The 24,773-nt window shown below is 45.4% G+C and overlaps 1 protein-coding gene across 11 annotated transcripts in view; it reads right to left on the reverse strand.

The window, feature by feature from the left end:
• Positions 1-22,853, reverse strand: part of EPB41L1 (erythrocyte membrane protein band 4.1 like 1) — a 163,190-nt gene extending 140,337 nt beyond the window's left edge. For 5 of the 11 annotated variants that reach the window (XM_028734933.2, XM_028734931.2, XM_077929227.1 and 2 more), the window contains exons 1-2: positions 22,122-22,853; positions 2,342-2,396 (exon numbers count right to left, since the gene is read on the reverse strand). The gene's annotated coding sequence lies outside the window, so the exon portion shown is untranslated. The remainder of the gene's footprint in view (positions 1-2,341; positions 2,397-22,121) is intronic. The other 6 variants (XM_028734936.2, XM_077929230.1, XM_077929229.1 and 3 more) reach the window with 5 other exon arrangements.
• Between the last annotated feature and the right edge of the window lie 1,920 nt (positions 22,854-24,773).

The raw sequence follows: 24,773 nt of genomic DNA on the forward strand, positions 1-24,773 counted from the left end.
CACTCAAGAGGCCGGGGGCCAGCGCTGTCCGGAGACACTTCCGGGTCACGTGGCCAGTGTGACATCGCTGCTCTGGCGAGCCAGAGCCGCACACGGAAACGCCGTTTACCTTCCCGCCAGTAAGCGGTCCCTATTTATCTACTTGCACCCGGGAGTGCTTTCGAACTGCTAGGTTGGCAGGCGCTGGGACCGAGCAACGGGAGCGCACCCCGCCACGGGGATTCGAACCGCCGACCTTTCGATCGGCAAGCCCTAGGCGCTGAGGCTTTTACCCACAGTGCCACCCGCGTCCTCTAGTTTACCCATGGAGAAAAAGTTGTACCAATAAGAAGCTCCATACTTTACACAGTCCTTGTGTTCTCTGCCATATATACATCAAGCAGGTGGATATGTGCATTTATTTTTACTTTGTTATTTTTTAAAATAATTGTATACTGCCCTATCATTTGAAGATCACAGGGCGGTTCACAACATAAAAATACAAAATGAGAACCCAAAATACATAATAAAAACAAAAACCAACCAATAAAAACCAACTCACAAACACACTTAAAAGGGCACAGAATGTTAATCAGTCAAAGGCCCGGTTATAGAGAAATGTTTTCGCCTGGCACTTAAAGATATGTAATAAAGGTACCAGATGAACCTCGCTAGGGAGAACACCCTACAAACAGGGAGCTAATAATAATAATAATAATAATAATAATAATAATAATAATAATAATAATAATAATTTATTATTTATACCCCGCCCATCTGGCTGGGCTTCCCCAGCCACCCTGGGCGGCTTCCAAAAAAATATTAAAATACTGTTCTACATCAAACATTAAAAGCTTCCCTAAACAGGGCTGCCCTGCAGGCTACTGCAGAAAAGGCCCGTTCTCGTGCTGTCACCCTCCGGGCTGCTCATGGGGGAGGCACACAAAGAAGGGCTTTAGATTATGACTGCAGGTTCTGGGTCAGTTCATAAAGGGTGTGTTGGTTATTGAAGTATTGTGGTCCTCAGCCATTTAAGGCTTTATAGGTCAAAACCAGCGCTTTGAATTGGGCCTGGAAACTAATTGGCAGCCAGGGCAGTCAAGTCAGGATCAGTGTAATATGCTCAAACTATTTTGCCCTGGTGAGCACCCTGGCTGCTGAATTCCGCTCCAGCAACCCTATGTTTAATGTATCACAGTAATCTAACCCCCGTCATTCATACACATTAGCCACAGAACACACTAGCATGATTCCACACTTTATAAAGCTATTTGCCGTATGTAAGCAAGTGTTATTATGGCGTCAAATTATTTACAGTAAACATATAAAGGATGAAAAACTCTTCAAAGCACCAGTGGCTGGAAATGTGTGCTGGTAAGGGGTGAGAAATCATTTCTTCAACTAGTTTATCTTGGAAATGCTTCATTGTTATCACCTCAAAACATCGTTCCTAATTATTACACTATATCCTGATCTACCTTCACTCTATTCTGTATGCATCAAAAATTTGTTTACTACAATCAATTGTAGAAAACAGCTCCAGCAGCTACTAATATGGAGGACCACTATGATGTGTCATCAACAGACATGCACTACTGTGGCAGAAAGGTAAAAGGACCCTGGATGGTTAAGTCCAGTCAAAGGCGACTATGGGGTTGCGGCGCTCATCTCGCTTTCAGGCAAAGAGAGCTGGCGTTTGTCCACAGACAGTTTTCCGGGTCATGTGGCCAGCATGACTAAACCACTACTGGCACACAGAAGACCGTGACGAGTGTCAGAGCACATGGAAATGCCATTTACCTTCCCGCCGGAGTGGTACCTATTTATCTACATGCACTTTGACGTGCTTTCGAACTGCTAGGTTGGCAGGAGCAGGGACCAAGCAACGGGAGCTCACCCCCTCACGGGGATTCGAACCGCCAACCTTCTGATCGGCAAGTCCTAGGCTCTGTGGTTTAACCCACAGCACCACCTGCATCCCTACAGTTTGAAAGTATGTCAGTGCAAGTAAATAGGTACCGCTGCGATCCGCCCTGGTTGCATTTGGCCTCTTCCCACATGTATCTCTTAATTTATCTAAGATGCCAAACTGCAAGCAACTCAGTTTGGAAGTCCAGCAGCGCTTGAAGCTGCTTGCAGGTGAGCCAACCAGGGTAGATTCTTTGTGGTTTTAGAAAGCAAACACCTTTTAAGCACTAGCGGAGGAGGCAACAAGGAAACTACAAGATGGTACTTTTAAAAGAGTATTTGAAAAAAATGATAGAAAGACCAGAGTCACTTTTTTTTATTGGCAATCTTCCATTTAAAGAAGCAAAAGTGAAGGGTTTGATGAAAGACAATTAAATGGTTATAGAAAACTCACCCAGTCTCCAGCTGCTGTTGGACTATTTTATCTCCGTTCAAACACTGTTCAGACACTAGAAGGAGAAAAATGAGAGTGAGAAATGGGAGGAGAAAATGTAACGCTGCCTTTGCAAAGAAGTGTGTCTCCTGCAAAAGTTGTCACTGTTAATATGCCTCTCATTTCTTCATAAGATCTGGGATTACCTCTGTTATCTGAATACTGCAAAGCAGTGATGGGAAACCTCTGGTCTGTGGGCTTAATTAGCCCCTCTAGGTTTCTCTCCATTTGGCCCATGAGGTTATTTTGGCCAAGTCACACCTGACATCATATATGACGTCAGGTGTGCAACAAGTGAAAGAGGTTTCTGGCCAGGTCGAAAAGGTTTTCAGGCTAATCAGAAACCCTGCAAAGCCTGCATAAAACCCAGGCCTTGCATATAACTGTGTGTGGCACTTCGAAGCCCCAACCTTTCAGGCTTCCAAATGCCCTTGCAGCTCTAGGAAAGCACTATCGTCAGGACTTCAGAGCAACAAGCAGGACTCTGTGCAAACAATGACCATCAACTGATGGTCAGGGTTTGCATGGAGCCAAGTGCAGCCTTTGAAGCAAGTCATCTGACATCATTGTGGCATCAGGTGATTGACAGGAAGGCAGCCTCACTCACATGTGATGGGGGAGACAAGGATCTGGTCCAATGGCCAGAGCCAGTTCCCTACCCCTGCTGCAAACTAAGCAGCTTTTATTGGCAATTATGTATTTACCATAGAGACCCCTGAATTCCTGGTAGTAAACCTGAAGGGTCTGAATGATAAATATATCAAACATCCAGGTACATACGTTGGGAAGCCATGAGCCAATCTCATCTCCCAGGCACATAATTACTTAAGGAAGTACACCTGTCATTCACCCTTCAGACATTTGTTACATGAAACGCTGATGAAACCAACATACCCACAATAATGCCCTGAACAATGTCCTGAACAATTGTGTATTTACTACAACCAAGCAAATTCCCTTGTGGGATATAAATATGCATCTTTTCACTGACAAAAATGAATGAAACAGCAGCATTTTCTTCAGTCAGCCAACCACTGTGCATTCAAACTTATTTATGAAAGTAACAGAAGTATGTATTTACTAGATCCAATCTTGGGGAAACAATCCACCGCTCAGGAAATGAAATGGATACTTTTTCTGGCCTGCACAAGGAATTATTAAACACATTCTAATTTTAGAGCCATCTGTTCTGTGTGCCATTATCTTCTCATTATATACATTAACTTCACCGCTGCTGCTCCAGCAGAGACACCAAAGTTCTGGAAGGCAACATTTGGCCTGCGGAGTTCATTACAGACCCAGATGTGAAAGCCACAAAGGTTTGGTCTTGGACCTTGAAGGATAGCTTAGAAGTCAACCCTTCCATCTGCAGCCTGTGTAAGTTTAACAACAACTTGATTGAAACAATGTAAATAGCATCCTACAATGGCCTGCTTCTCACATTAGCGAGCTTCTTGCAGAAGGAAAGAAGAGCATTTGAACAAGGGCAAGGAAGAAAAACTGCCCCCTTTAGCCAGGCTGCACATCTTCATTCTGTCTGTGCAAAGACTCGATGGTACATGCAGCTCTAAAAGAGCCACTGTTCTAAGCCTGCGACTTACGTGGGGGGTTACATTCCAGGGATTGGCAATATCATGTCTAGTCAAAACACATCAGGTGTAATGGCGGGTGGGATTCCCAAAGCCTTTTTTTCCTCAACACCTGCTCCCTTTTTAATTTTGTCAAGTGCATCAAGCTGAATGCACCCTAGTTAAATGTACACAAATTGTGGCTTACTGTTTTTACAAACAACCAGGGCAGCGTAGATTTTCCACCAAGAAGTCTTCAGCCTTAAAGGTTAATTTGATATGACCTCGTGGATATAATGCTTTGTTAAAGGAGAAAAGCTTGCTTTCATCTTTTCATCCTTCCCAAGGGCAACCATGACCTGTACACCTTTGCGTATTTCCTGCATATCTCCTCCCATTCACAGAAAATCATTTAATCAGTGCAAATTCATGCAAAGCTAATAAGAACCCTATCTGGGTCAAAAGAGTGTATTTTTGTTCTAGCTGTGGAATCCAAGGCCATTTAAGCTGAGCTCTGGATTTCTGTGGACCACCCAAATGAGGGAGAGGTTTTGGTATCAACCCAAACTAAGAGGAACAATTATTAATTGATTGATTAGATTAGTCTTCATTTGCCACACCAACTCAAAGTGACATACAATGCTTTAAGCAAGCTTACATTAAAATCAGCATTAAAAAAAATCTAAAAGACAATTCTATTTTAAAATGAACAGCATACATTAAAACATCTCACTCATGCAAAAAGGCTATAGATATTCAAAAGCCAAAGGCCTGATACAAAAAGGAATGAGGGAACCACCACAGAAAAGGCCTGTTCTTGTGTTCCCACCCACCAGATCCCCCTTGGAGGGGGCCTCAGATTACCATTGCAAAATCCTGGGTCAGTTCATTTAGGGAGAGGAAGTCTTTGGGGTATTGGTGTCCTGAGCCACATAGAAGAGAAGAAGGGAGTCTGGATTTGATATCCCGCTTTATCACTACCCTAAGGAGTCTCAAAGCGGCTAACATTCTCCTTTCCCTTCCTCCCCCACAACAAACACTCTGTGAGGTGAGTGGGGCTGAGAGACTTCAAAGAAGTGTGACTGGCCCAAGGTCACCCAGCAGCTGCATGTGGAGGAGCGGAGACGCGAACCCAGTTCACCAGATTACAAGACTACAGTGGTACCTCTGGTTGCAGACGGGATCCATTCCAGAGGCCCATTCGCAACATGAAAAGAGCGCAACCTGCAGTGGTGCATCTGCGCACACGCGGGTTGCGATTTGCCGCTTCTGCGCATGCGCGTGACATCATTTTGCGTTTCTGTGCATGCACAAGCGGCAAAACCCAGAAGTAACCCTTTCTGGTACTTCCAGGTCGCCACGGGATGTAACCTGAAAGAACGTAACATGAAGCGGACGTAACATGAGGTATGACTGTACCGCTCTTAACCACTACACCACACTGGCTCAATACCAGGACTTTGAATTGGGCCTGTAACCAAATTGGTACCAGGTGCAGTTGGGCCGCGTCACATATAATGCATTGAAGTAAGCTAGTCTAGAGGTTACCAAAGTGTAACCAAAAGAAGTTATGCTACCCCTCTCTAGATAGTGGCTGGGCCACTAACCCAAGTTGATGGAAGCCACTCTGTGCCACTGAGGTTCCAGAAATACCCCAAGCTATGTACCTGCTCCTTCAGAGGGAGTGTAACCTCAGGCTACTGCTTCCAAAATGCCACACAAGACAGAACTGCAGTTCTTTGGGCGGCATCTTCTCTGTCAGGGGTGACTAACCTCTTTCAGCCCGAGGGATATATTTACCCTTGGCCAACACTCCTGTGGGCACATGCCGGCAGTGGGTGTGGCCACCCCTCGCTCTACTACACTGCACAGTCACACAGCCTTCCTCCCCCCTCAGCTGATCCATGTTGAGAAAGGTAGCTATCATTCCCTCTTCACTCATCAAATGATCAAGCTCATGACCAGGGTGGGGGCAATTTGCATCCCTGTCAGGATACTGGGTAGGGCAGGTGTGCTTACTACTCTCCAACAACTGCAGTGATAGGTTTGCTGCTGCCAAAGTCAGTGTATATTTGGAAGACCATAAACATTTGATTGGGGGCTGGATGAGATCCCCTATCTGAGGTTAGCTATGAATCAAGAATTCTGTCGCAGGTGCTGTACCAGTATACTTTATCTGCACCTATTTTATAAACCGTACACGCCTGCAGGAGAATAAATACATAACTAACCTTATTATCTGCTGGCTACTACACAATACCTTATTAGCATGATATTTAATTCAAGTGGCTACATCTTTCCAGTCAATTGGAGACACTTTTGAATTACAAAAGGTAGTGCAGTGTAGTCTGAGCCCTAAACAAGTCAAAATCCTGAATTACAGTAACACAAAAATCTGTAAAATTCATTCTGCAACCCTTCCACATATATTCATTTGCTCTGCATAATTTATTCTACTTTTGCTAATCTTAAAAAAAACAGCCCAAAATATTTATGTTCCTAACACTTTGGCACTGGAAATCTTATTCAGCCTCACCTTGGGCTTCTGAAATTTCACTAGCCTTTGCCTGCTCACACTGAAGTTTATTTTGTAGCCATAGAGCAAATATGGCAAACTGCGGCCCCGCAGATGTTGCTGAAACTCCCATCACCCTCAGCAAGCATGGCCAAGGATTATGGGAACTGAAGTTCAGCAACCTTCAGAGGGCCAAAGGTTCCCTACACCTGCCATAAAAGCTAGGAATTTGCTTTAAACCATGGGCATAGCCAGGATTTATTTGGAGGGGGGCAGGCATTATGTTGGGCAGGGCAAGCATTATGCTTGGGAGAGGGGGGCAGAACACAATTGGTCAGTTAAATATTTTTATTTATTTACTTGTTTTAGGAGGGCACTGCCCCCCTCCACCCCCCTGGCTACTCCCACGCTTGAAACTAAATGATTCTCAGAATGCACCAACTTCTGCATGCTCACAGACTCTTAAAACTCCACCCCACCTATAAATGCCAGTCAGTTAAAACAGCAAGCAACAGAGAAAGAAATAACAAACAAAGCCAAGAACAGACAAGAGAAAAAAAGGGGCAGGGGCAGTGCAAGTAATTATCTGATCAATGGCAAAGCCAGCCATTCTTGATATTCCAGTTCTTCACCTCTGGAAGCAAAGCCTGCCAACTGTTTTCTAAATAAACATAGCAACATACACTGCAAGGACAAAGCCTCAAAACACACTTGTAACAACATTTCTTTAACACAACAGCAGCAGCCGCAGAAGAATGATTAATGCAGCGCCGCAGACACAGCAGTCCATCTATAGGACCTTAATAAAAGTTCAGGAAGTGGCAATGGCAAGTTAAACAGGTAGTATATTGGAGAAAACACGTTCCTTCTTGTGAAACCTCTTCCTGGGGTTTGGTTTTGCTTTGTTGCTGTTCTCATTTTACTGTGACATCTTCAGTCCTATTATATGTTTATGGTGACATTTTTATTTAACTCGCAATAAATGGCTTCCAAGTGGAAATCCACACGATCAAGTCTTGGTTGTAATTGTGGCCTCCAGTTTTACGCACAGGCAAAAACAAGAACCCTTGCCATACAAACGACTACAATTCAGCCAGCGTGTCACCTTCCAACTGAACCCTTTTTGACTCCTTATTCCTCATGAGCATCTCAGTTTCAACAAACCTCTTAACAACAAAGGGGGATGGGGCGAAAGGCTCATAGCAAAATTACATCACGGTATTCTGCTAATGAAGACCTTGAACAACACTGCCTCCAGCGAAGTTGTACTAGCACTCATACAGTGAAACTCAAATATACACAGTAATATTAATGAAACAACTCGTCGAGGTAATTCTTTGTGTTACATATACAACAGCCTAGCTCAAGAGTCGCCAATGTGATGCCCTGATGATGACAGGACCTTATCATTTCCAGCACCACTGCGCTGGAATGACCTCCTGAGAGATGCTTGCTTAGCCCCAGCACTGTTAAAGTTTTGTCATTGGCTAAGAAGCAATACAGTGGTACCACGGGTTGCATACGCTTCAGGTTACAGGCTCCGCTAACTCAGAAATAGTACCTCGGGTTAAGAACTTTGCTTCAGGATGAGAACAGAAATCGTGCTCCAGCAGCAGGAGGCCCCATTAGCTGAAGTGCTGCTTCAGGTTAAGAACAGTTTCAGGTTAAGAACGGACCTCCAGAACGAATTAAGTACTTAACCTGAGGTACCACTGTACAAGGCAACTTCAGGCAGGGGGTTTTGTACTGTGTGATGGGGTATGCTTTGATTGTGATGTGGCACTCGATTTGGGTTGTGTTTGATTGCTGCTTTGGTTTTAATGTGGTTTTTTTGCTGTTTGTACTTTCGAGGGAATGTTAATGTTAACCGCTTTTGATAAAACAAAAGCAGGATATAAATGAACAGACACTCAGTGTTCAAAATCAGCCAGGCGCCTTTTGCACCCAACATCTCCACCATCCGGAGGTGCGTGCCTGGGGATCATTGGATCTGGACTGTATTCACACACCAATACGACACCCTGTCGGATTCTATCAGTTGCATTTCATCCGCACAATTAGAATGAATTTCAGGAAGCAAAGTGCTTTTGCTGAACAGCCTGAGCAAGAGCGGCAAACAACGCTATAGCTAACGGTTACAGCTTGTCTTCACTTACCCCACCCCACTGCCCTGCTCACAGTTGTGAAGAATATTCTTACATTATGAATGGTCCATGTCACCATTAAGAAAAGGAGACAACCCAAAGAAGCAGTCCTGGTGTCATTTTTGGCTTCATTCCAGGGAGGAGGAGGAGAAGAGTTTGGATTTGATATCCCGCTTTATCACTACCCTAAGGAGTCTCAATATGGCTAACATTCTCCTTTCCCTTCCTCCCCCACAACAAACACTCTGTGAGGTGAGTGGAGCTGAGAGACTTCAGAGAAGTGTGACTAGTCCAAGGTCACCCAGCAGCTGCATGTGGAGGAGCAGAGATGCGAACCCGGTTCACCAGATTACGAGTCCACCGCTCTTAACCACTACACCACACTGGCATGCATGACCCAAGTTCAATATCACCTGTTTCCACGGAGATTTTATCATCCCAAACTAATTAATCTGCTTTGTCCAGAGTTGGCAGTTTACTTGGAAGAGCCATGAAAGCCCTTTTACAAAGCTCTGCCGTGTTTGTGAATTCACTGAAGAGACCTGAGTCCTCGTGGGTGCATTTGCTGTGCTCAAGTGGGTTCAAAGCCTTGCAATCTTGCACCCATAAAACATGAAGCAGCCCACTGGAAAGCAATTGTGTTGAAAGAGATACCTTATCCAACATGAGTCAGTGTTTTAAGTGTAGCTAGTAGAGGAGTGTTTTTGTAGCTAGTAGAGGAGGAGACAAGAGTCTTGATCCAGTGTAAGCTATATGAGATATATTCACCCCACAAAGGTGGGGGGGGAGATTCTGCAGTTCAATTCTATTTTAGAATTAAGGAAAAGATAAAACAAGTCTCCATGAAGCCACATGGGTAAGCAGCTCAGCTGCACAGGTGTGATCTCCTAGAAATTGCACTGAACTGCTTCGAAATCCTGCTATTCCTGCTTTTCCGCTCTTGAATCCACCTGCCTAACTGGTAATAGGGCAAAGTACAAAGCTCAGTGGGAGACAGACTTTTGAGCGAGTTAAGTTTAGACAGAGATGGAGAACCTGCAGCCCCCTCTATGTTGTAAGTACGTCTCCCACCAACCTCAGCCAGCAGTTTCCATGGAGGGCCACAGCTTCCCCATTCCTGGCTGGAAAAGTACCTTGAAATGCTTTTCTATTAAGGAAGGAAAATGCACTAGATCACATGGTTTCTATTGGTAGAATTTCTCCACAAGCTAGAATTAGCCCTGGAGCTGACCTTGACACACAGACCTCTGCAGAGGCATCTATTATATTCAAAACTATGTGCATTAGGGAATAGAAAGACCAGCCTTCCCTCTCAGGAAGGGCAGGTGGTACATCAAAGGAAATGTTGCCACAAGAGCCACGGTTCTCATCTAGCAAAGGAAGGCTATGAACAGACTGTTAGATTGTTGGAGACCATCTTGGCTGTGAGTCCTGGAAGACCTGCTCCTTGCCTTGCAGGCATTTTCCACCAGGCCTGGGAGGGCAGGGCCCTGACTGACTCCAGCTACGAAAGCTGAGGCTGCTGATCAGACTCTTAGGTGTTGTTTAGGGAATTTTGTTGGGGAGGGGCTGTTTTTGTAGCTTTATTTTAGATCTTACGATTTAAGTGGAAATTGTTCAGTTTGGTTGTGTATTCAAACGACATATACATCACCAAGTGATGCTTTCGGTGTTGCCAACAAAGGCCCCTGTGGTGCCAGAATGCCTGCCAGCCAATTGTGGGCTGAGGGGAGAGAGAATGCCCATGTTTTGTGGCCCCGTCTCTTCTGCGCTTTTAGATATGGCAGCCATTACGCCTATTCACCAGGGCAGCCCTTTTGTGACATGGCACCCAAAGCAATCTTTCAAAACACAGAATGTGCCCACTGGCGCAAAAAGGTTGGCAACCGATTAATGAGATACCAACTCCAGACATGTGCAAGGGTGAGCATTTTCTCTGACCTACACTTATGGCTAGTTTAGGTATATGACCACACCTACATATTATTTGTATGGGGCAAGCAAGCCCATATCTAATAAAGAGTGCGCACAGACCTGTTTTGGGGGGGTTTTTTGCCATAAATGTGTGTTGGGAAAATTTATGCATCTTTCCACTCTATGCAGGCTTAATGTTATATGTTAAATAGCTCCGAGTGGAAAGGAGGCCTCCATCTTTCCTTCAGGCATACTCCCACAATATACCAACACCTATAAAAACTCATGGGAGTTTGTGAAGGAGATTAAAGGCTCTTCCTATCACCCTTTGCCATCTCATTAGAGTAGGTGAATTTGCTACAGTTTCTGCATATATCCACCTGCAATTAACAATACACCAGATAGCTTCCAACACTACTGTGTTCAACAGGCATCTCTCTTTAGTGACTGCTCCTTCACACTGTTTGAGGGGAATGTTATCACCTCACTTGGGAGACACCAAAGGGCTAACCAGGTATTTAATTGTCCGGCTTGAATCTCCCTTCCCTCACACGCAATTTCTGAAAGGACACAGTAGAGGATCAAATAACTTTTGGAGCACGGAGATGGAGAAAGTGAACAAGAAGATTAAGAGGCAGAAGAAGACACAGCCACATCAGGAACAACAGGTCACCAAAGACAAGTTGCCCTTTCCGTTTTTGCTTCACTCACCATCACAACAGCAGTTGCCCATTTTGACCACGGTGTCAATTGACAGGGTGGGAAATCAAAGCATTCTGATCAGAAGGGGAATGCAGTTCCATAAAATCCGAGGTTTTATTTGTCTGGACAATCAAAGTAATGACTGCGTTTAGCTCTGCTGCACTGATGCCTCAGCCACAATGAGAAGCTTGCAGGCATCGGGTGGAATTCAACATCGCACTATTACAAACATTTCTTCTGCGCAAGAGTATCAGCTTGCCAGGCAGAAGGGCCTCCCTCTCCTCCACCTGCATGCTGTTCTTCTGACCACCCTCGAGCCAATTTCTGGGGGTGTGGGGTGTGAAGCAGGGAGAAAGCTTCATTGCACAAGTCAAAGCCCTTGGGCAGTGCTTCCGCTGACAGGGTTCATTAGGTGAATCCTGCCCATAGTGGAAATGCTGATGGAACGTTATTATTATTTTTTGTCTCCCTCATGGGGAAAGCACCAAACTAATTTCCTGACCAGCCCTGGTACATATGAGGTCATTTGGAATACTTTAGCATATGGCCTTTTAATAAGTAGGCCAGTCTATACCCTGTTCCTCATACCTCAACTGTGTTTGGAGCCTAATTGGTAGGCATGTGTTCATTACAGCCAGTGGGTTGTAGTGGTTAAAGTCTTGGGCTGGGACCTAGGAGACAAGGGGTGAAGCTCACTTAGTGACCTTGAGCCAGTCACTGTCTCTCAACTTAACCTACTACAGAGAATTGTTACAAGAGTACAATGCAGTAAGAGAGCACCATGTATGCCACCACCAGCTCCTGGGTGGTGCTGGTGGGGTGTGGAAGTAGAGCATAAAATAAATATATGCCCTCTAGACATGGCTTGCCCAACTTCATCCTTGCAGCCATAATTTATCAGACCATAATTTATTTAAAAGATTTGTTCCTGTCTTGTTCAGAATTTAACTAAGGTAGCTCATACATAGGACTTGCCCTATCATGAGGCAGAAAGAGGAAGGTGCCTCAGGCGATTGCTGCTGTAGAAAACAGCCCTCATCATTTCCCCAGGGTCTCTTAAACTAGCCTCCTGTTCTGCCCTCAGGTACAGTGAGGGATGCTGTTCCATCACCACTGCAACTGCTCAGGTTCTCCACATGGAATTGGGTGGGGAATGCCATCTTGTCTGCCTCAGGCAGCAAAATATATTTGGCCTGCATATATAAATAGAAGCTGGGTGTGCACACATGCATTTGTTGTTTTGTTATGTATTTTGTGTTTTTAATACAGTGGTACCTCGAGTTAAGAACTTAATTCATTCTGGAGGTCCGTTCTTAACCTGAAACTGTTCTTAACCTGAGGCACCACTTTAGCTAATGGGGCTTCCCGCTGCTGCCGTGCCGCCAAAGCACGATTTCTGTTCTCATCCTGAAGCAAAGTTCTTAACCCAAGGTACTATTTCTGGGTTAGCGGAGCCTGTAACCTGAAGCATCTGTAACCCAAGGTACCACTGTACTGCAAACTGCTCTGTGGTCCTCGGATGAAGGTATTTAAATTTAATTAATATTAATAATAATAATTAAAACATCACAGGAAAAGGAACCAACGTTGCCCAATCCAATAGATGCCAGTCCCTTACACCAGTGGTTCCCAAACTCTTGTGCGCTTCCTCCACCTTTGTTCCATATAAAGAGTAATATTCAGGATAGTGGTTCACACGACCCACAAAGAAAGTTTGTAACACAATAAAATTCAGAACCGTAACAATTAATTGCACATTTATTCAATACCCAATTAAAACGATTTCGTTTAATTAAGTCAACAAAACTGATGAACGTGAGCCAGTGATATCAGCATTTCAAAATCACATAGTCATTGACACCTCCAGCACCCCCTTGCCACCCACTTGCCTCTTAGCACCCACTAGGTAATCCCCCCAGGGGGTGGTACCACCCACTTTGAGAACCCCTGTGTTAGGACAAATGTAGCACTGCCCAACCAGCTTCATCCTGCCCTCAGCCATCCTGCACCTGACTGGCTTCAGTCCAGGGAGTAGTGCAGCCTGTCACCTTCTTCCTCCTCAGCCTCAGTGTTGCCCTTGTAGAATTCAGGAGGGCGGGGGGAAAGCTACAGGTCTCAGTGGGCAACAGCCACCACTGCTCTGGCCTAAGAGAGATTATTTTTTAATATTCCTAAAAAGAGGGACTTCACAGATGAAGGGATATAACTTAGTGGTAGAGCATACACTTCACATGCAAATATCAGTATTTCTGCCGATATAATATGGCCAAGCCCCTTGTTAATAAAGAGATACCCAGCTCTCCCCTTTTTTTGCAAGGTACCAAGGCCCAGGTGGGCAGAGAAGGAGAGAGAAACCGCAGACACCTGGACTGCCCAGCAGTGTGTGCCATGTTACCCAATATCGACAGAAACTCCTGCCAGCAGAAACGGTGCCAGATCAATAGTGCATCTAATTAGAGCACTTTAATTGCTTCCATTGTTCATTAGGATCCATCATCCCCACACTGTAGTTCCAGAAATACCCAACAATGCCTCTTTCATCCTCCTCCTCTCTGCCTCTTCAACATTTGCATTAATACGAGAAAGCCACTTTCCAGATTCCAGACCTCTGATGGGAGAAATGGTGGGGGGGGGGCGGTTGAAACCGGCAGTCTGTTGCCTCCTCTGCCTTCAAACGCTTGACATCACTCCAACTTCACCTGCCTCACTACAAAAAGCAGCCCTGACAGGCACTCATACCTGGCTGGCCCCAGCCAATCATGCTTTCCAGCAGCACTAATGGCAACAAACAAGATTAGTCCACTACAAAAAGAGGTGTCATTATAATGCACAGTGGGGTTTTCCTGGGCCTTCTTCTTACAAGTCTCCATCCCTCCCTCCCTCCACACACACACACACACACACACACAGGCAATGAAATGACTCTCTTTCCACCAAAACGCAGTTCCCGTCAAGATCCTGCACCAAGGAAGAAATCAAAGCTAAAAATATCCGCTGAAAGGTGCCACACTACAGAGACAGGCATAGGGATAGGGAGGGCCATGAATTTATTATGAGCCCCTAACACAGCTTCAAACAGCCTTTGATCTCTCCCCCATTTATTCAAATTTTAGGGGAAAGGGGGGGGGGGGGAAGAGAAGACAGACAGAAAGAAAACAACATTTCCTTTGTGCAGAAGGAGACTGCTCCACCCTGTGCATTTGCATTCAGATCTTTTGCACGGTAAATACCACTACAGAATACATCCCAGGTCTCACCAGCTTTGAATACAATGGAGGAATGGGAAAATGTTCAGCAATAAAGAGATGAGATTAAAGAGTTAAGAGCCCATTTGAATCTGCAGAACACTTAACAAACAAGGGTCTCTTTTTTCAAATATGAATTGCAAGGAGAGGCAACAGTAGAGGCTTCCCGAAAAATTCAAGAGAAAGGAACCTGTTCTTCACTCCGAGGGCCACATTCTCCTATTTTCAACTTTCTGGGGGCCAAATGCCAGTGGTGGCGGGTGGGGTCGGAGGCAAAAGTGGACAGAACAGCTTGTGTGAACCTTACCTAGACAACAGGCTAGTGTCTACGTGCAGCTACACCCCTATCTCTAACCTCCACCCAGGTAAGCAAAAATGCATTAATCAGAATTCAAGGATACACTCCAGTCAGGCAAAAAACACACAAGAAGGGCGGAAGTAGGGCCATTTATGGGTGTGGCTGGGGATACAGCATGTCTTAGGTGGAATCCCAAAGGCCACCTAAGAAGGCTTAGCCCAAGGTTCCTCTGCCCTGGAATAGCTGAACTGGAGTTGCAGAAGTCAAATAAATACCCTCGGTGGAATAGAACAAATGAGGTGAATAGCAGCTTATCGCTACAATTAATTCTTTGCATCACAGCTGTTATTATTACCAAAACTAGAAACACTCTTGGCTGTGGTACTTAATCCAAGCTGGTAGACATTTTCAATTGCCTGAGCTACTGTGAAAATAGAAAGTTGCCTGCAAAAAGAATTACAGGTGGTCAAAAGGAGATCTTGCTCACAGCCACATGGAAATACACAAAGAAAAAGCGAACGAACCCTTTGCACCTAGGAATCCAGGTCTGGATTACATAATCTGCAAAGCAGCCTTGCCCAACTGGTGCCCTCCAGGTGTTTGGAACCGCAAGTGCCATCAGCATCAGCCAGCATGGCCAATGGATAGGGACAATGGGAACTATAGTCCAGAGCAGCTGGGGGGCACCATGTTGGATAAGGAGGCATCAGAGCTTTCTTAGCAAGAAAAAACTCAAGGGAGTCATGTTAGCACCAGTGTGAAAATGTTTGCACCAAAGGATGGAACCTGCCATCTTTCACCATTGCCTTCAACACAAGAGCATGGCTAACATAATAAACATCCTGATGTTTATTGCCAGGGCACCCTGACACAACTGTCATAACTTTCAATAGCTATCAGCCAGCTCCTGCAAGCAAGCATTTATTTAGATTGTTGCACTAATCCTTGCAATGTTTTTGGTGGCAATTTTCTTTCATTCTGCAAAATACAGCAGGAACCTGCTGACTCAGAGGCATCTGACTGCTCCAATGAGAACAATGGGCTGCTCAGCTACAACTGTCAGATGCACTGTGCACAGGAACTTCCATACAATTTTCGAGACAGCAAAATTTACACATGTATGTAGGTGTGCATGCGTGCCATACATTTTGAACAATGCAATTCATTGGGGGGGGTTTCTCTCTGCTTTATTCTGTTCACTACTCCCAGCAAACCATCACTCCGGAACAGAGACATGGGGGGGGGGGTATTTGTGTGTAAGGCCTCTAGTGCCAAAACACAGCTTTTCATCTTGCAGGGAATGACCCAATCACTTCAATGAAAGGGGCACTAGTGGGTGTACAAAAACTTGCCTCCTTTATTGAAGTGAACGGAGAAGTCCACATGGGTGCTTCAGAGTACATCAGGGACTGTGGATTTAGGACAACACTAATGCGTTAGAAAGGAATCTCAAAAAAGGGGTGAGAAAGGCTGAAATGATGCCTAAGAGATACAGAGCTGCCAAACCTGTCCTGTAAAAATTACAACACACCAAGGAGTGTATTTTACATTCAAACACATACACATACACATACACATACACACACTTCTCAACGAGGCAATGACATGATTCCCCAGGTAACAAAATATTAACATTGCATTCCACTTCTCCCCTTTTGCAAAATGTCAAAGCAAAATCATGCAGCTTGCCAGTGAGTTTCCACAAACACTATGAGAAAGAAAGTGAAATCTCTTAAACCAATACCTTTGGCATCAGACCTTCCAGTTCCCTGAGAAATGTAAGACATCATGGGAAGTTTTCCAAAGGCAGCAACTGGGATTCAGGTCTCCAAATGATCTCCATAGTTCAAAAGAAAAACAAAACGTGTCTTGCCAATGGATCAAAATGGACATGGTTTGCAAATTTTAGTTTTAAGAGTGCAAATTCATTCCCAATGAAATCAGTGCTGCAAAGATCCACCTCTTTCATTAGGGAAACCCCTTGGAATGCAACTCCCCTCATCGAAATACTTGGAGGAAGAGATGTACAAACATCGCTGTTGTTTGGAAACAAAACACACTGGTTCTCATCTCCCAGAGCCAAGAGTTAATCAACCACCTATTTCTGCAGCCCAGCAGAGCAGTCAAACTGCACCTTCTTCAAGATGTATATGTGCTCCCATTGCAGCGGGGATCACAAATGCTTCATCCCTATTTATGGGAAATGCCTGATTTAATGCCTCTGCTACCATCCAAAGTTGCTGTTAAAGCAATAAACGCAACCCAGTGATTGCAAACAGAATGGGGACATTTTTCACTGCCATCAATGGTGGGCACAAGGGAGGTACACACTGGGCACAAAGATAAATGGGCAGGAGAGAGGAAGCATCAGTAAGGCTTAACACGCCAGCTCACGTTTCTCATTCCGCTCTGAGGCTGAAAAAAAGCTATACTGTACCGGGCAAAAGATTTGTTCCATGTGTACACTTATATTTACTACCACAACACCTGTCATGCTGATGGGAAGGGTGGGGAAGAGAGGGTGTATACCTGCAGTACATCCCACTTGCATTTTGCATGCAAGGGAAAAAACTTATTATAACCCCTTCCAGCAGAGCACACCAGCACCAAGAAGAAAGGCAGGTTTTTGTCCTCACTGCACCAGTGTACTCAGGGATGCCACTGGATCAGAGACTCCACTCTCCCAGTGGTCCAAGTCATTCTAAATTCAACTTCATGCCAGCTGTACAGACCTATCCTGGGTTCCACTTTTTCCCTCTTCACAATAGAAATTGATGGGTGCAGACTGTCCAAATTCAAGAAGGGAGCACCATCAATCCTTCTTACACCTGCCTTCGAAATCCAGAAGCATATTACCAAAGGGTCGAGAGTGTTGTTCAACCTGAAAAGCAGAAACCATCTAAGAACTGGAGCTCCTATCAAATAATTGTCTGTGTAAACAAACTGGCTCTGGGACACCAGTGGCAGGAGGGGAAGGCTGCAAAAGGCCAACTTTTGAAGATTCCACACAGACACTTGATATCCAGCTTTTTCTCTTCTGCTTTAGGTAAGTTGCTTAAAACTTACCTTGCTGAATACAACACAAAGGAACGTCACAAAGCCTGTTAAGAGTAAATCCTTGCTTGCAGAATTGCACCTCGCACCCCCACAGCAGGAGAAAAAATAGCAAAATCCTTGACAGTCAAAGAGCGTTTTAGCAGATTTTAGAGAAACAAAACACAAAGGAGGGGTGAGGAAAAGCCATGTGCTGAATCTCTATAGTACTATCAGTATCCTATTCAGTTTCAAAATGTGCCTGCATATTTAAAATTGAGCACATGGTCATTAACAGGTCATCTTCTGTTCAGTTCTCCTTTCCTCTACAAAAGCTTCTCCTGATACTCAAAGTTAGTTAACAACCACAAAGGGAGGATGAGAAACAAAGACATCATATCACACCCAAAATATCATCAATGGATTCAGTCAATCATAATGAACACAAAGAGCAGTTGTGCAGCTTCAAACTGTTGCGCGTCTCAAGTAGATGACAGGAAAAATCAAGGCATGACGGATACAGAATACTATCTTAACTCATTTAGGCTGCTATTCTCTGCACGCTAACCGATGACAAAGTCCCACTGAACTTAATGAGGCTCATATCCAAGTGATCATACATAGGACTGCACAACACAGAACATGCAGTGCAGAATGAATTCAACCAGGCAAGCTTCCACACATGGTGGAACACAATAAGCTGCCTTATACAGAATCAGGCCATTGGCCCATCTAGCTCAGTATTGCAAACTGAAGGCAACAGTTCTCCAAGATTTTCTACAAGAGTCATTCTTAGCTCTCCCAGGAGATGCCAGGGACTTTTCTACATGCAAAGCAGGGGTTCTACCATAGAGCTTCCATTGTTTCATTGGGTCTAACTACTTCATGGCTCTGTTTTGGTAAATCTGCTTGTCTGAAAGAATGGTGGCCACAGAAACCATGGCAGGCTTGAAGCCTACATAAAGCCAACAATATTATGGTAGTCAGCTGCAACAAAATGGAAGGCAGGGAAACCAATTTGCTAGACTTAGCTCTTAAAGTGGTCCAGTGGTGGAATGCTGAATTATTCTGCCTCTCTTCTAACAGAACAAAAATTAAAACCACTATGTTGTTGCAGCAGAAAGTGAAAGAAAAAAGCAAAATACAACTGAGCAAACATTCTTGGCAGCAAGACTAAAGATTCTCCTGCTATCATGCAAGTTTTGGGAAAATATGCCAGTAAGAGGTCTAGAACAAAAGAGGGGGTGTGGCTCAGAAAACTAAAGGTATGGTCATCATGGGGGGGAATTGGATGTGCCTGCCTTAAATAATGCCACAATGAAAGCCACAATACACAGAATGGATTAAAGCACAAACTGCAAAAAGTGAAATACCTCAATGTCTATTACCCACATCAATCAATTGCCAATGACTCAATTAGGAAAATGACTGGTCCACTCCTTGCCATATGATTGTATTTCATGCTGAATATTATTATATTCAAGAAATAAAAATATGCAAGGACCCATCCTTATCCTCCTGTACATGCTTCTTTCATGTTTCAGCATTACATGTTTCAATGTAAATCACCTTCCTGAAATCAGCAGATCTATTACTGTTTATGAAGGGCAGGAGAACAACTGCAGTTCTATGTATCAATGGTTGATCTCTACACCAATCTCTATTATTCAACTGGGCCACTCCTTCAGTGTGTCTGCAGCACAGGATCCAAGATTCACAGGCATTCTCCACACGGCCACTTTGAATGATATAGCAAGACAGCAAATGCCAGCCTTTAACTCCTTCACTGATATGTAGCCTTAATTCACTCTCAGGCATCCCTCAGTATGAGAATCAGGAGCATTGCAGGAGGAGATACTCATAAGGATTATTTTGAAGATCATCTGCAACCAACTAATTAAACATTTACAGGAGAGAAACTCTACATTAGAGAGACCCAGTTCCTGCACAAGAGGCATGCAGCCTCAATCTGCTGAAGAAAATAAATGCAGATCCCTCCCAAGTCCGTGGCAAAAATGTTCAATGAGCTCAGAGATACAAGATGGAGGCCCTGGTGTTCCAAATGACAAAATGCAACAGGAGGCGGGGATCACAGATTGCAATTTGCCAAGTAAACTTACAACCTCTCCTCTGGCAAACTTCCTACAGTGCTATGGATTCTTTGACATGTTATATGTTGGCATTCGTGATTAGCTCTCAGTTAGCTATGGAGCATTGATCAGCATATGGCAACAATTCAAACAGTGTCTCATCACCACTGAACGGTATCTGAAGCACAAGAGTCAGCGATTTCCGTCTTCAATGAATGGTGAATAGCACAAACTGCCACTTTTCCTGCTCCGGACTGAGAAGTTTTAAAGTCACTAACTTTACCTTGAACATAACAAAAATGATAATATCTCATCATAAATGTGACTAGAGCCTTCCCAAGCATTGCATATCTATTTTTTGTGGTGGGGTTTTTTTGGGGGGGGGGGAGCCTAACCAACTCATAGTCATATCCTATGCATATTAATTCAGATTTAAATCCCACTGTATTTAATTGTTTTCACTGACATATCAGCATGTCTAGAGCTAAGTTGTCTATTAATTAGACAGGAAGCTCCACTGTGCTCAGTGGGGACTTACAACCGAGTAAGGACTTTGAAACCAGACACTCGCTTTACCCAGGCCAGCGGTTTCTCTCCCAAACCCTTACAAACCACAAGCAACTCCTTCAAGACTGTTGACAGTTTCCGCCACACATCTACTACAGGTGCTACTGTTAGAACAGCATCTTTACTGTTCCGAACAAACACTCAACTAAGCCCTAAGAGTTCCTAAGATTTTTCAGGACTTCATCATGGGAAGTTATTAAGCCTTCAAGCCAAACACATATAAGGGGGGTGGGGACGTTAAAAAGTAGTAAATATGTTTCCCCAAACACGATGTTAATCTAGAATGTGTTTATGGAACTCTGACTGCATGGGCTTCAAGGCACCGGCCGCACCTAGGACTGGAGTTGGCATTTGGGTGTGGCCCCCAAGCCGAGTCCCCCCTGAAAAGAGGAATGAGCTCCCGGTGCTTTCTGACCTTGGCGGGGGCGGGGGATGCCCTACCGGTAGAACACCTGCCTAAGGGGTAAGACTGAAATAAAATAAATATAAGCAAAGGGAAGAGCAACGCCCTTCCAAGAAAGCGCTCCCTCTCCGCCGAGGCTACCCACAAACGCCCCTTTTCCTTCGACTGAAAGGGAACCAGAGTTCGATCTAGGAAGGCGCCTCTGGAGTAAGCGAACTCTTTGAAATTGACGCTGGGCAAGACATTTTTGCCAGTTCCGAGTTCGCCGGGCGGGTTAGTTACCAGGCTTGTCTTTCACAACAGACGGCAGGATTATTTTTTTATTTTTTTAAGAAGCAACCTGTACGCAGCTCCGCCCTCTCCGTAGATAAAAAAAGGGGGGAACACACACATACACACGCCTGCAGAGTAACAGGAATCCGAGATTCGCCCTTTGATCGACTTTGCGATCGAGCGTGGGGGAGCCGAGCAAGGGAGCAATCGAGCAGCTGCCCCCCCCCCCATGCACGCCCCCCCCCCCATCGCCCTTTCATAAACGTCCAACCCAATTCGCTTGCCCGTCCTCGGAAGCGAGCAAGGCATGCATGTATAGGAAAGAAGGAGACATTTCCAAAGGGGCGGGGGCAGTTCAAGACGGATTGCTTCCCTTTACACAGAGAGGATCAACAGGGCGCAAGCACACCTGAACGTCTCTGGCCGGGCTTCTCTCTCCCCCCCCCCCTCAACTCGGCCACCCCCGTTTCCAGCAGGCAAAGCAGCCAAGGGCGGCGGGGGAGGCGCTGATTCGCCGTCGAGAGGAAAGAAAGGAACACACCCCTCTGCCCCTCTCGGAGGAAAGGAAGATGGGGGCGCTGCACAAGCGAAAAGGCGTGGGGGGGGGGATGGAGATGATCCCGAGGGATGCAAACGAGCTGAGTTGAGAAGGAAGGGGAAGGAATGTCACCTGGACACGGTCGCTACCGAAGACGCGGTGGAAAAGAAGGAAGCGAGTTTGTAGTATCGTGAGAAAACGCACACGCGTGACCAGGTCTCTCCCTCCTCCCACTCCAACTACTACTACTACCACCGCCGCCTCCCCGGAGACCTCCACGTGATCCCGCTGCCCGCCTGGCTCCGCAGAGCTCCAGCCACACCGCCGGGGCGTCGGTAGACCCTGTTGCCCTGAGTGCCTCCGGTAGGGGGGGGGGGCGAAGGCAAGCGGTGGCATCGGGGTAAAGGCGAGGGGGAAGATGGGGGGGGGGGGAATCGTCGCCATGGCTAACCTTTTTCTTTTCTTTTTTTCCTTTCCCCCGAGTAATCCGGAGTCAAGACGTCCAAGGATCCAAGGAAACGTTCATCTGGCGAGGAGAATCACAGGCTCCCGAGCCTCCTTGCAATTAATTAAAGGGACAAAAAAATGCAGATTCCGAAGAGTAATGGGGGGGTTGGGGTTTTAAAAAGCAGCCGCTTCTCTCTCTCTCTCTCTCTCTCTCTTCCCCCTCCCTGCTGCTTTCTTCCTCCAAGAGCGGCAAGAAAAATGAATCAGGCTGGCTTGCAAAGCGGCGGCGAGGGAGGCGGGTTGGGGGGGGGGCTAATAATGCAAGGCAGCTGCAGCGGGAGGCAGGAGCGAGTGAGCAGGAGGGCTGGCAGCTCAGCGAGAGAGGCACGTCATGAGCAAATGAACCAGCCTCCGAGGGAAGGGGGGGAGAGCGAAAGATCATGCAACCGAACAGCCTTTGCACGGGCTGCGCTGCCTGCAGCCCGGAGTCCTTTCGCGTTTCTCCAGCCTTTCAAAGCGGCGGCGAGGCGCTCGCGGCAGATGCAATCGGATTTCGGAGCAGGTAGGTGGCCCTCCGCACCTGTGCGGATGCATCCGGGGCGGCCCACCCACTCCAGTCCTTTGGCGCGTCCCGAGTGTGAAAAATGCACGGAAATAAAGCGACAGTTTGATCGGGTTGCTGCAAGCCGATTCCGGGCTAAGCACGCGCTCCCCCCGCCTCCCCGCCCGGTCTGCTCCCAGGCTCCCTCCTCTCTGCCAGTCAGAGAGATGCAAATCAGCTAACCCCACCTCCTCGCAACTCCCTTCTCATTGTTCCGTAAACCAAGGTAAGCACACCACGCCCAAAAATCACACACGGCTCAGTTACTGTTAAGGTCACCGTCGTATATCCGGGGAAGGAGGCCAGAGCTCATGGATCTGTGGGTTTTGTAATGTGCTACGTTACCTGTGGCGATGTGCTGCGGTATAACTATATCTTTAAAACACTGTATTTTCCTTCACGGTACTTCTATGTGCATAAAGTACCTTGCAGGGTCTGAACAATTTGCATCCCAGTTTGAAACCTTGGCCGGCATGAAAATTGGCATCCCAGTTTGAAACATCTGCTTGCATCAATATTTACCTCCAAATAAGCAGCTTTTAAGTGTGGAAACCTACAGCAAGTTACGGCGAAAGCAGTGGTTATATTTCTAATGATTTCCGTGCTGCCATTCCAAGGTGGCTCATCAGAATAAAATCAAAACAAGTTGAAATGAATTCTGTTATAAATCTCAATCCTGGGCCACCCAATGAGCTTTGTGGATTTTCAACTGCAGTCTTTCCCACCTCTTCTATTGTGTCTGCGGTTGTATGGCCCAGCCACACCCATGTGTACAGTATTGTGTGCAGGCGATACTAGTTGGCATACGTGAAGACAAATTGCAAAACTGGGGACACTAAAATATCGATTACTACGTGATTCCACCTTTCGTGATGGGCTGCATTATCCTATACTCATAATGCCATTCCACAGGTATAGCAGCAACATAAGCTCATGCGTGTTCTGCCTGTTATGGGAGGTCAAAACCATAAAGTCTGGGGAATGCAGAAGCAATGTAAAAATGGCAGACACGCCCAAAGCAACCCTGGAAAACATCACAGTGCACTGTTCAGGGATTGTGGTCAGTGTAGAAGCCCAGACCCAGATAGATAATAGATAATATTTATTACAGCCATAGGCCCATACAGGTAAAAACAACACATAAGTGACAGCTTGTGCCGTGGGGAAAAGAAAAAAAACAGTCGCTAAAACACCACTATAACAATAAATACTATAAGATGGAAAGGCATGCTACGCCTTAATTAGCTTGTAGCGCTCCTTGGCGTCGCTTTTGGGAGAGGACAGCGACCAGGAACCTAGCCACTTTCAGGGTCGTGTGGGAATCCTTATCCTGCAAGATTTGGGCAAGGTGGAATTTTGGTGGGGTACCCTCTAGTTTCTGTATGATTGATCCCAACAAATTTGCCCGTGGCACATTGAACAAGGGGCAAGTGAACATAATGTGCTGGAGCGACTCCGGCGTCACCTTATCACATTCGCACGTGGCGGGGGCTTGGCCCTTTGAGAATCTATGTCTCAGGACATTGGAGGGGAAAACGTTGAACCTCGCTTTGGTGAAGGCCAGTCTATGGGCAACAGTCGAAAACCCAGACCCAGAGCAAACCTGGGCAGGCCAAGCCAGGGGTGTGTCCATCACACTGCCATGCCCCCAATACTCTTTTTTTAAAAAAATGATATTTATTAAGGTTTAACAGTTACAGAAAAAAGAAAAGCAAACAATAAAAAGTTGCAATATTTCAAAAATAGAAAAATACAATAAAAAACAATACAACAAAACAATAAGAAAGAAAAAACATAAACATTTAAAAAAAAAAAACAACCATCCAGTATTTTCATGTCTATCTTTCATTTACTTATTTCCTTGACTTCCTCACACCTCCCTTTTTTGTATTCTAATTCAATTAGTTGTTTCAGCAAATCCTTTCCCTCTTTCTCAGATTTTATTCCATAATTTATCTTGACGCAATTTAACCTTAGATTTTACACCTTGACCTGTTAGCAATCTATTCTTACTTAATTCTTCATAACATTTCTGCTAAAGCCATATAACTTCTT

The sequence above is a fragment of the Podarcis muralis genome, chromosome 5 (assembly GCF_964188315.1).
Source record: "Podarcis muralis chromosome 5, rPodMur119.hap1.1, whole genome shotgun sequence".
NCBI classification, from domain to species: Eukaryota; Metazoa; Chordata; class Lepidosauria; order Squamata; family Lacertidae; genus Podarcis; species Podarcis muralis.